At 43.8% G+C, this 10,916-nt stretch overlaps 1 long non-coding RNA gene across 1 annotated transcript; it reads left to right on the top strand.

The window, feature by feature from the left end:
* The first annotated feature begins 5,668 nt into the window (after positions 1 to 5,668).
* LOC110292009 lies at positions 5,669 to 10,385 on the top strand. The gene is made up of 3 exons (XR_002377636.1): positions 5,669 to 5,776; positions 9,266 to 9,362; positions 9,939 to 10,385. It is a non-coding gene; the product is annotated as an uncharacterized LOC110292009 (long non-coding RNA).
* Positions 10,386 to 10,916: the final 531 nt, after the last annotated feature.

Genomic DNA, 10,916 nt, shown 5'->3' with positions numbered 1-10,916 from the left:
GGTGATGAACTGTAGCTTGGGATGGGGAAAAGTTTCCTCTACAGTCTACAAAGTGTCACGGGAAAGCATAGAAGGAGGCAGCTCTACAACCTTGCTGTTGTGGTTTGGAAGTGAAATGTCTCCTCAAAAGGCTCATGTATTTGAACACTTGGTCCCAGTTAGAGGCATTGTAGATGTGGTTTTTGAAGGCTGAAGAATGTTAGCTGGACCCTAGCTGGAGGAAGGCAATCACTAGAAGAGGTCTTGAGGTTTTAGAATCTGACCCTGTTCCATCTTCACTAAAGGCACATGCAGTGTGTCCAGCCTCACAAACTCCTCCTGCCATAATCTCCCCTTCGTGGTGTACCATGTTCCTTCTTAAACTGAGACAAAAGATGTCCCTCCTCTCTGAAGTTGCCTCTTGTGGAGTATTTGGTCACAGCTATAAGAAAATTAACTAAACCACCTTCCCTGCTCCTGATATCAGGAGCTCCTTGAAGCCCACTCCAAAGCAAACCCAGAGCTTGTCCCACCAGCTGCCAGGCTAACCCATTAAATGAATGGTCCAGCGTACATCCCGGCATACCAGAGGAACTCAATAGATGTTGGGTTCTTAGGTGTACAAATATATGAGAGCACCCCCTCCTGCTCAATCCCCTCTCACCATCATTTGCTCCATTGCAAGGGCAAAGAGACAACAAGGACATCAGCTGGTGAGTGCTTAACACTCTCCTCACGGACCTATCACTCCGGCACCAACGTGCTCTCCCTACTGAGTGAGCCTCACATAGATTTCTTTCCTTTGAATTCTCCAGGAAGATATATTGATCCAGTCCAAGTGACATCAATAGACCTAGGTAACTGAATAAAGCTTGCGGAGTTTGCCTTAAAATATGTATGATGTAGTCTCAGGACACCACCTGGCAGCTTCTCCACTCCATCCATCCCCCACCCCCTCTGCCACTTCATCATGCCTCACCTCACTCAGCTCTACCCTCCAGTCGCACCTGACACTCCTCAGTCAGTTCCAAAACATGAGGATGTAGTGGTGGGAATTAAAAGTAAAACTGACAGGAAGTGGAGGGCGCCATGCAGTTCCATTCCACCGGTCTGAAATGGACCTTGTCAGTGTCCTCAAGGGTTCAGGGCTCTCACCTCTGCCGCCCCACTTTCCACAATGAAGTCACCCAGTGACCCATTTCCACCACTGATTCCACAAACACTGTGAGTGTTCGTTTTCCCTTCCCCTTCTGTTTGTTCCCTCCCCCCTGGTCACCCAGGAAGCACAGTGTGGGGACTCGTGCTACAGACCTCCTCCCTGTAAAGTGGAAGTAATAACACAGCATCTACCTCACTGGAGCCTTGTAAGGATTAACTGAGATAAACCACACACCGAGTGCTTAGCCTACACTTGATACACAGCATTAGTAGTAAAATCAGCAGACTCTCCTGAGCACTCAGTATGCATTAACCAGCGCTTATGTTAATCAGCCTAATCCTCATGGCCACCCAGAGAGGTAAATACAATCCTCAGGACCATTTGCAGATGCTAAGGCAGAGAGAAAAGATGCAGCTGGCCCCAAACCTACAGTGAATAAGCAGCAGAGCAGAGATTGGAACCCGGTCCATTTGATTCCAGACTTAGGTTCTTAACAGTTGTGTCCAGTAGTGTCCAGTGCTGCTTCCCTTTTCCATTTCTGCCCACCTGTCTCTAACTGCCACCTCACTGGGAAATCTCGTGGCGACACACAAGGTTGGACAGTAAGGGACAATAGGCTTTTTTCTGTAAAAAGCAAAAACTCATCGTTTCTGCTTTGTGAGCCATCCAGTCTCTGTGACAGCCATTTGCCTCTGCAGTGTTGTGTGAAAGTGGGCAGATATATGGGCAAGGCTAGCATGTCTATGGTCCAAGGACACTCTACTGACAAAAATCTGGTGGCTAAGGGGGTGCTCAGTGGGTAAGTGTGCTTGTTCTGCAGGGCATGGAGCACTTGGGTTTGAATCTTCACAATCTATATATTTTAAAAAGCCAGTTATGGTTGCATATGCTATAACTGCAACACTGGGGAACAGAGACCTATAGATCCTGGGAGCTCAGTGGCTGAACACTCAACCCAAAACAGTGAGCTTCTGCTTCAGTGAGAGACCATGTCTTATGCCTCATGTCAATAAGATGAAGACTGAGAGAGGAAAGTATCCTATGTCTTGTCCTGGGCAGCCTCCACATGCATACGCAAGGATGTACAGCCATTATACACACACACACACACACACACACACACAGATCTGATGGCTAGATCAGCATGAAGGCCAGTTTACTGATTCTAATGTAGATTAGCAGCACAGCTCTGGATAATGGAGGCTTAGGATGCAAAGGCTAGACAAATAGGAAATTCTCAATGGTGTCACTTTGTCCAACAACTTCAATATAGGCAGTAGTAGCATAAGCTTTGATTATAGTTTGACAAGAAAGATGACTCAACTTTTACTAGGTTCCCTCCTTCTTCCCTGGCTTATCTGTGAACTGAGGTTTTCTCTGTTGAGAACTGCCAACCTATGAAAGAAATCCCAGACCCAACCCTCACCCCATCCTACCCATCCTAGACAATTATGCCTCCCAAGAGACAAGGCCATTCCTTTGGAAAGCAGCAGCAGCCACAAAAAAAAAAAAAAAAAAAAGGGATCAGCCAGTTGCTTCCTCTCTTCCTCTCATTCTCTCTCTCTCTCTCTCTCTCTCTCTCTCTCTCTCTCTCTCTGTATGTGTGTGTGTGTGAAGGGGCATGTATTTACTGCTTAAAGAACTCTCCATAAACAAAGTCTCTGGTACTATAGCCAAGACTACAACTATCCTGCTTTCTCCTACAGATGGGACAGACACCTTGGATAGGCTAATTTTCTTAAAAGAAAGGCCAGTGTGATGAAAGTGTGACCTCTGCAGGGGACAGCCCATCTGTCAGCAGTGCAGGGGCACACCAGCAGTACAGGGGTACCCCACCTCCTCTATGGATGTCACCACTAAGGTAGGAGAAGGAGGGAAAGAGAGCTTGAGTTGTTCCACTTCATTTACATTTATCAGTTCAAAGTCAAGGGATGTATGGAAAGTTCATATACTCTCCAACACAGACCACAGTGAGAAAGCCAACACTCAAACTGAAATGAAGGCAGAATGAAACAACCAAGTCCACAAAGCAAGCCACGCACAGTCCCAAGTCCTCTGAGGAAGGTAGGACAGAAGGGAACTTGAGTTCTGATGGCCATCAAATATCCAACCAATGGAGCCAACTTGCTACTGGGGGTTGCTGCTTTGATCTCCCCAGTACTTCTCATTGTCCTTCCTAGCACTTTCTGGATCCACCTTCTGCTGCCCTCCCCCATAAGGTGTCTTGCTAGGGCCAGTGGATCCACAAAAGACTAAATAATCTGTACATCATAAATGTTTCATGCTGGGGACAAATTCAGCAACAGAGGAAAGCAAGAAACCAAGCTGTAACACAACTGGCCATGTGATCTTCGACCATAGTAACTGCCTTCATATATCCTCTAAGGCAAGGAGGGCATACCTAGCACTTGCTAAACTAGCCTCCCACCATGGAACATTGTCCTATGAACATAACAGCCTCTGACATCCTCATCAGAGCATCTGTGATCACTTACAAGATACTCTCAAGCAGTGGCCTGTTGATACTCCATCATGGGAAGGGTTAGAAGGGTAATTAAGTATTCACTTGAGGGTTCAACTACTCCTCCTGCACCTCTCTACCAGCTGTGAGTAATTCTGCCCCAGTCACACATGGTCTTGAGTGGTGTATAATACACATTGTTTGGAAGGTTAGCTAGAGAAGGGACTCCATATACAGCTATGGGAAAGTACTTATCCAGGCTCGGGAGGCTCTTTAGTGGCACAGCTGTTTGGGATTACCCACACTTCTGGAAGTAATCCTTCACTCTTGCTCCTATAAGCAAACCCAGGAAACTCATTGGCTCACCAAGCCATATTTTGGTAGAATCAGTACATTAGTCTGTTGATGGTGCCCTGTGATTGTTCCATGTCAACTTGGAACAAATTAATCACCTGAGTAAGGAACCTCACTAAAGGAATTGCCTACTTACTCCATGTGAGAAGACCCAGTACCAAATGTGGGTGGCACCTTCTGCTAACCTCCCAGATAAGAAGGAGCATGGCAGGAGCAAGACTACTCACCCTTTGCTCCTTTGGCTTTCTTTCAAGCCACCATGTTGATTTACCCTATGGCTGCTGGTGCTGCTCATTCCTTTGTTGATACCAGAACCAACAACATTTATGGGCTCCCGTTGTTGAATAAAGTCTAATGGCTCTCTTTGAGTCATTCATGCTAGATTGGGACTGGTGCAGTACACAGCCCTATTGACTAAGAAACTACTGGGGTTCCTCGTTTTCCTAGTGTGATAAGGTTTCAAGGTCCAGCCTCTAGGAGGTTCTCAACTTCTTGGGTGTGACTCAGTTGTTATTATACTTTTGAAATACATTGATTTAATACTACACACACACACACACACACACACACACTCTCTCTCTCTCTCTAATCAGTTCTTCTCCTCTAGAGAACCTCTGACTAATACATAACCCTGGGACGCAGTCTCCCCAGGAAAAGTTCATGCAACTCCTCCCCTTACCCAAATCATGACACGTTCTTTCCAAGTCTCACCAATTAACACTTTGCTGTCCATTCTCTGTTCTTCCCTAAAAACTCCAGAGATGGACTACCTCTCTGGTCATAAAGGAAAATTCTTCAGGGTAGAGATTGTTATATCAGAATTAAAATCATGCCTGTAATCTTGAGGGCAAAAGACAATCATCCCAGCCTTTCCTCTGTAGTTCATATTTCACCTGTGGACTGTGAAGGGCAGGGTGATTCTCATGCCCACGTCACAGGTGCTGCATGCGCTGCCCCTCCATTTGCAATTCTTCTCCCCAACCTACCTTCACCCGGCAATTGCAACAGCATAAGCACTTTCACCAGAAATGCTTTCTCATGTTGCTAAAGCTGAAGTAAGCCCAAAAGTGTTCAATAAGAGTTTATAGAATGCCCACATGTATGAATGAATGGATGAGTGAGTGAGTGAGTGAGTGAATGAATGATTAAATGGTCTCCTTTTTGTAGATGAGGAAAATGAAACATCACTTGCCTGTGATCAAAGAATTGTTAAAAGTCACAAATCAGGGTCTTCAAACAAGAGAATATTAAAACATCTGTTTTTCCCATACTATATGTAAGTGAGCATTTGCATTGTAGTTCCTCATTCAGTTTCTCTAAGCATCATGAAAACAGCCAGGACCATCTTGTAGAGCCCTACCATCTGACAATATAGAGTGCATCAATATTGATTGTACTAATAATCATTAATATATACTAGTCGGTGAACTGACACTCAGTTGAATCTCAACATACTTATTCCCTGAGTAAGAGCGGTTAATTTGGGACATAAATAGAAGGCATGCACCTCCATTTACTCTACCCTTCTCTCTTTGAGTCATAAAGCAGTCTCTCCCTGGAATATCCCCTGGGATGCAGAGCCACAAGGATGCTCGTGGAATGTCTTTAAACAACTGGAGCGAAAATGGAAAAACTGAATATCCAAAATGAGCAGCATTTGTGTCAAGTTATAAATCTCAGCTAATTGTAACACTGTGTTGTTCTCCTAGGTTCTTGTTTCAGTCAAGAATTCACTCATTCGGGGATCAAGTCTGCTGCTGTCTCTGCTCCAGTCCCAGATGGATGATGGTCTGAGTCACAGAAAAGGTGTGGGCTCATCTCAGGTTAGAGACTTTCATGACTGGGAGCCAAAACAGCAATAAAGACACACGTTATGAGACTGCAGCCAGCAGGGAAATAGAGTGGGAAGCTGCTAACACACTATATTCATCTCTAGAAATTTCACAACGCCTCATTCACTAGTGTCATATACTAATATACTTTTTTCCCTTCAGGTTAGATTCCTCTTCATCTTAGTCAACTAGTGTTTCCCAGCATGCAGTGTACTTGTCCTCTTAGGCCACCCCTCATTCATTGCATCTGTCTCCTCTGCCTTCACTGGAACCCTTCCCAGCTTTAAAAAGGCAGTGGGGTAAAATTAAGTGTGCAGGTTTTGCCATCATGCTAATCTGGGTTGAAATCTTTGCTCTACCAGTTACTACTTGTAAACTAGTCATTTAAACCTCACTGAGACATCGTTTTCTTTTCATATAATGGAGAGATATCTTTACAGGGATGTTCATAGGTAGTCAACAGTATATATTTCCTGACACTCTTAACTTGCTGTATGATATATAGTAAGAATTCAGTGGTGCCCATTATGGGCTACTATGCCTGTAACCACAACACTCTGGAAGATAATCTCCACAATTCAAAAACACTCTGGTCTACATAGCAAGTGCCCATGGTTATATAGGTTATACAGCGAGACTTTGTCTCAACTCACACCCCCAGTCATATTATTCCATCATCAGTCTCACTTCTGTTCACCCAGCTCCCTCTAACCTTCTCTTTCTTTGCATGTTTATCACTGCATACATGAAGTCTTGTTCAATAAAACACTAACACGATATCTGAAGTTGGTTGAGATGCTTGGTTAGGCAGCCCCTGATGTTTCAGATTTTATCTCTCTCTTCCCCACATCCTTCTACCCTTACAACATTTTACTTTCCCCACCTTCCCTACAAATACCTGCAAAGATAGTAGCTTTCAGCATTATCAGTATTATGTAGGCATAAGCCCCATCTGGATTCTACTTAGAACCTTTAGCTAAGAGAGCCAGGATATCTGCCAGTTAGGATCTCTCTCACTCTTCCCATCATGTTTAATTCATGTGTGTTGTAGACCATTTAAAGAGGCTCAATGAGCTGTGAAGATCAAGATATGAACCGTACAGATTGTACATTACTGAATTAGGATACTAAGTATGGTGCCTAAGTGAGGCCAAGGAAGGAATAATGAAAGCCTTGGCAGTTTAGCAATACCAAGGCAGAATGGTTCAAGTCTGTAGCAAATTGAGAAGATGCAGGACTTCAAGGAAAGGACCATTTGTCATCTATAGTCATTCTCAATTTCTCCCTCTCCCTCACTCTTTACACTCCATCCGTCACTGAGACCTGTCATCTCTACCTTGAAATAAATCTCAAGCGTCCCCTTCTCTTTATTCCCACTGCCACCACTCAAGGTCAAGGCCCTGTCTCTTCGTTCTTTGACTATTATAATTGACTCTCTCAGCACTTTGGTTCTCTCTTGCCCTTCTCTGATGCAGCAATCTTACCAAAACATTAACCAGATTATGTCACTTTTTTCTATTAAAAAAAAAAACTTCCTTTGGCATCTCATTGACCTTGTGATAAAGGCCAAAATTATTATCATGGTGTGTGTGTGTGTGTGTGTGTGTGTGTGTGTGTGTGTGTGTGTGTGTGTGTGTGTTATGCCAGAATGCCTACAGAGACCAGAAAGTGTCATATCCTCTAGAACTGAGATTACAGGCAGTTGTGAACCTCCCAACATGGGCTCTGGGAACTGAACTTGAGTCCTCTAAGAAGAGCACTTAATGTTATTAACCTCTGAGCCAATTCCCACCTCTATCATGGCTTTTGAGGTCTTAGTATCCCTGTTTATCCTTGTGCAGACTCCTCCATGCTTGTTCTTCTCTGACCATTCTTGTATCTTTTATGCTGTTTCTCTAAGCTGCCTGTTTCCTCCTTAAAACTCTTACCTTGGTTGTTCCTTAGGCCTTTGTTTCACACAGACAGTGTATTCTCAGCCTCCAGAGTCTGATATGAAGTAGGCTTTCGGGTCTCCTCTCAGCATAGTATGCCCTGTTTGTGATCAGTTTGTCACTGGGATCACCCTCTGAACTACCCTTGCCTCTCCAGTCCTTGTGTTCTCTTCCAAAAGAATTTGAAATTAACACACAGATTATAGTGTCATAGATATGGCAGTGTCTGATACAGAGTAGAGGCTAGCACACCCAGAGATAGACTAAACAATGGTCGAAAGGACCATGACTCCAATCTACATGTTAGGTAGGCTTTTTATTGTCTCTAAAGTTTCTAGAATGTCAACTCTTCTGAGGAGTGTTTGACTGTCCGGGTGACTGATAGGGTCATTTGAATTGACTCTTATGGGAGGGGACAATGGTATGTTCTTTAACAGAAAGCCTCTGGCTAGCTCATAATCGTATAAGGTTTAGACACGTGCCTATCAACGATCTCCCAGGTGGTTCAGAATGGCATGTTTCCACCTAGACGCAAAGAGAGTGCTCAGATCTGTGTCCTTTCCTCAGTAACCCGAATGCTGCAGTTTCTGTTCTCACTGTCACAAGCTTCTGGTTTTGAAGGAGTGGTCCATCTCAGCAACCTCTGAGCCAGCTAGTATCTAACTAGTTCATCACAAGCTCACCAGTCTGCTTCTCCTTTCAACAACTTGGTCTAGTTTTCTTTTTTCTGTATGCTCAGTCATCACAGAGAGCATCTTTCTCATGGTGTGCCCTTGTGCTTTTACAACTCGAGTAGGACGATAGTCAATAAATATGTGCTGGAGATTAAGTGAGTGAACATCTCATAGGAGGTTCCATTCTAGGATTTGATCTTTTATTGGCCAGCTATAGACTAACCACAACACCTCACAGTCCTTCATTTTCCTGACTCTAGAAAATCCACAGCTAGCAAGGCTATTGAGTGCAAAATGAAGACACAGATAATTTTTCCAAATAAGTAAATAAATAAATAAATACAAAAAGAAAAATGGAACATAGCTTCCATATTGGTGGAAACAAACCATTCACTTACTCAATGGGTGCAGATCAGGCACTCATAGCACACTGATATGTGTGCATGACTTATAAGTAGAGCTTATAATCAGAAGATGCATGCATTGAGCATATAAACTATACATACAATATACCTGGGTTCAGTGCTCTGAAGGAAAGAAGAGATGTGTTGACAATAACTCTGAAGGAGACAATGATGAAGAAATGCCTTTGAGGAGAAAACATTTAAGCTGCAACCTGGAGGGTGATGAGGGAGGAGAGGAAGGGAAATGGTCCAAGGAAAATCATTTGACCATCAGGATGTCCTGAGTCTTCATGCAGATGAGAAGCTATGTTTGTGGTTAAAGGACACAAAAGGGCCCTTACTTCAGGGAAATTTAATTATTTTTGTGTACATATACATGTTTATGTATGCATGTACATGTATGTATGTGGAGGCCAGATGTCAGCATTCAGTGTCTTTCTCAATTGTTTTCCATCTTGTTTTTTGAGACAGAGTCTCCCAATGAACCAGGAGCTCACTGAGTGACTGGACTGACTGGACAGAGAGTTTCTGAAAGCTGCCTTCTTCTCTCCCAGAGCTGACATTACAGGTGCATACTGCCACATTCAGCTTATACTTGGGCTCTGGGGTACTAAACTTACATAATAAGCATTTTACTCATGGAAACATCTCCCCAACTCCTAAAATATAGAAGTTTTAAAAAATCATTTCTTCCTGTAGAAATACAACTATCTGTTTTAGTTTGTAAAATATAAGCAGTGCCAAGTCTGAGCATTCTGAACATCTGACAGAGTCCTTCTCTGTCTCAGTGGGTTCATTCTGTGTCATCATGTGCCTTTCCTTCTGGGAGGACTGGAGCTCAATTGAAAATCTTCAATACATCAATCTCCCCTTAGATGGCACAGAGCTCTCTCCCTGTCTCCAGAGAGGAAACCATTTACCTCTGAGTCTGGGCGACTGACAGAGAGCACATTAGAAAACACTTAGGCACTGAGGAAACAGTTATTTAGGAAAAACACCTACATTATTTAATAGTCCATAACTCCTGCCAGCTCATTTTGCAGTCTGGGTATGAGAACCAGGTGGGGAGGGAAGGACAGATAAGAGATCCATGCTGTTTGGCCCCAGACCGTTAACTCTGTTTTTGTTTTGTTTTGTTTTTTAGACAAGTTCTTCAGCAGGCAACCTCTGTGCCAGGAGGATCCCTCACCAGGCATGCCCACGGGGACATCCAAGAGTCCCTCTTCTTGAACATGGGAGAATCTAAGGGAAACAACGGGTCAAATGCTGGACCAGCAGTCTGCACAGAGGACTGAGTTCAGCTCCTTGGTTCATACCCTCTTGCTGTGTGATAATGATCAGGTCTCTTTATCTTTTTCTACAAAATTGTCTCTTCCTCTAGAATAACGAAGTCATCAGACTAGATCAGGATTTGTGCATATATACTTTTAGCTACATAAGGTTATCTCCAGAGGTCATTCTGATGCCAATATGGGCACAGTAGAAGCACATGCATTTTTCCTTTTGTGTTACAACCCCTCTGTCTGAGATATCTTGTGTCCCTTGATGCACTGCTGTGAAACTCCTGAACAAGAAACTTATATATTTTTAAGGACCCTGTGATGGTTTGTAATTGCTTGGCCCAGGGTGTGACACCATTAGAAGGTGTGGCCTTGTTGGAGTAGGTGTGTTAATGTGGGTGTGGGCTATAAGACCCTCATCCTAGCTGCCTGGAAGTGAGTCTTCTAGCAGTCCTCAGATGAAGATGTACAACTCTCAGCTCCTCCTGCACCATGCCTGCCTGGATGCTGCCATGCTCCTACCTTCATGATAATGGACTGAACATCTGAACCTGTAAGCCAGCCCCAGTTAAATGTTGTCCTTACAAGAGTTGCCTTGGTCATGGTGTCTGTTCACAGAAGTGAAACCCTAAGACAAACCCAGAGGCTGAATAGTTTCACCTAAATTCTTATATTATATCCCCAATCTCCAAAATATATGTACAGGAAAGCAGAGTTTTAGGAAGTGACTGTTTCAAAATGGCAGGATAATGGGGTCCTAATCGAAAAAGATTCATGGCCCCATAAGAAGAGGAGGAGGCATCATCTCTCTGTCCATGTGAACATAGTTAGGAAAGACCAGG

This window comes from Mus caroli, chromosome 3 (assembly GCF_900094665.2).
Source record: "Mus caroli chromosome 3, CAROLI_EIJ_v1.1, whole genome shotgun sequence".
Lineage (NCBI taxonomy): Eukaryota > Metazoa > Chordata > Mammalia > Rodentia > Muridae > Mus > Mus caroli.
Note: the sequence above shows the minus strand (reverse complement) of the source record. Positions and strands in the feature narration are given on the sequence as shown.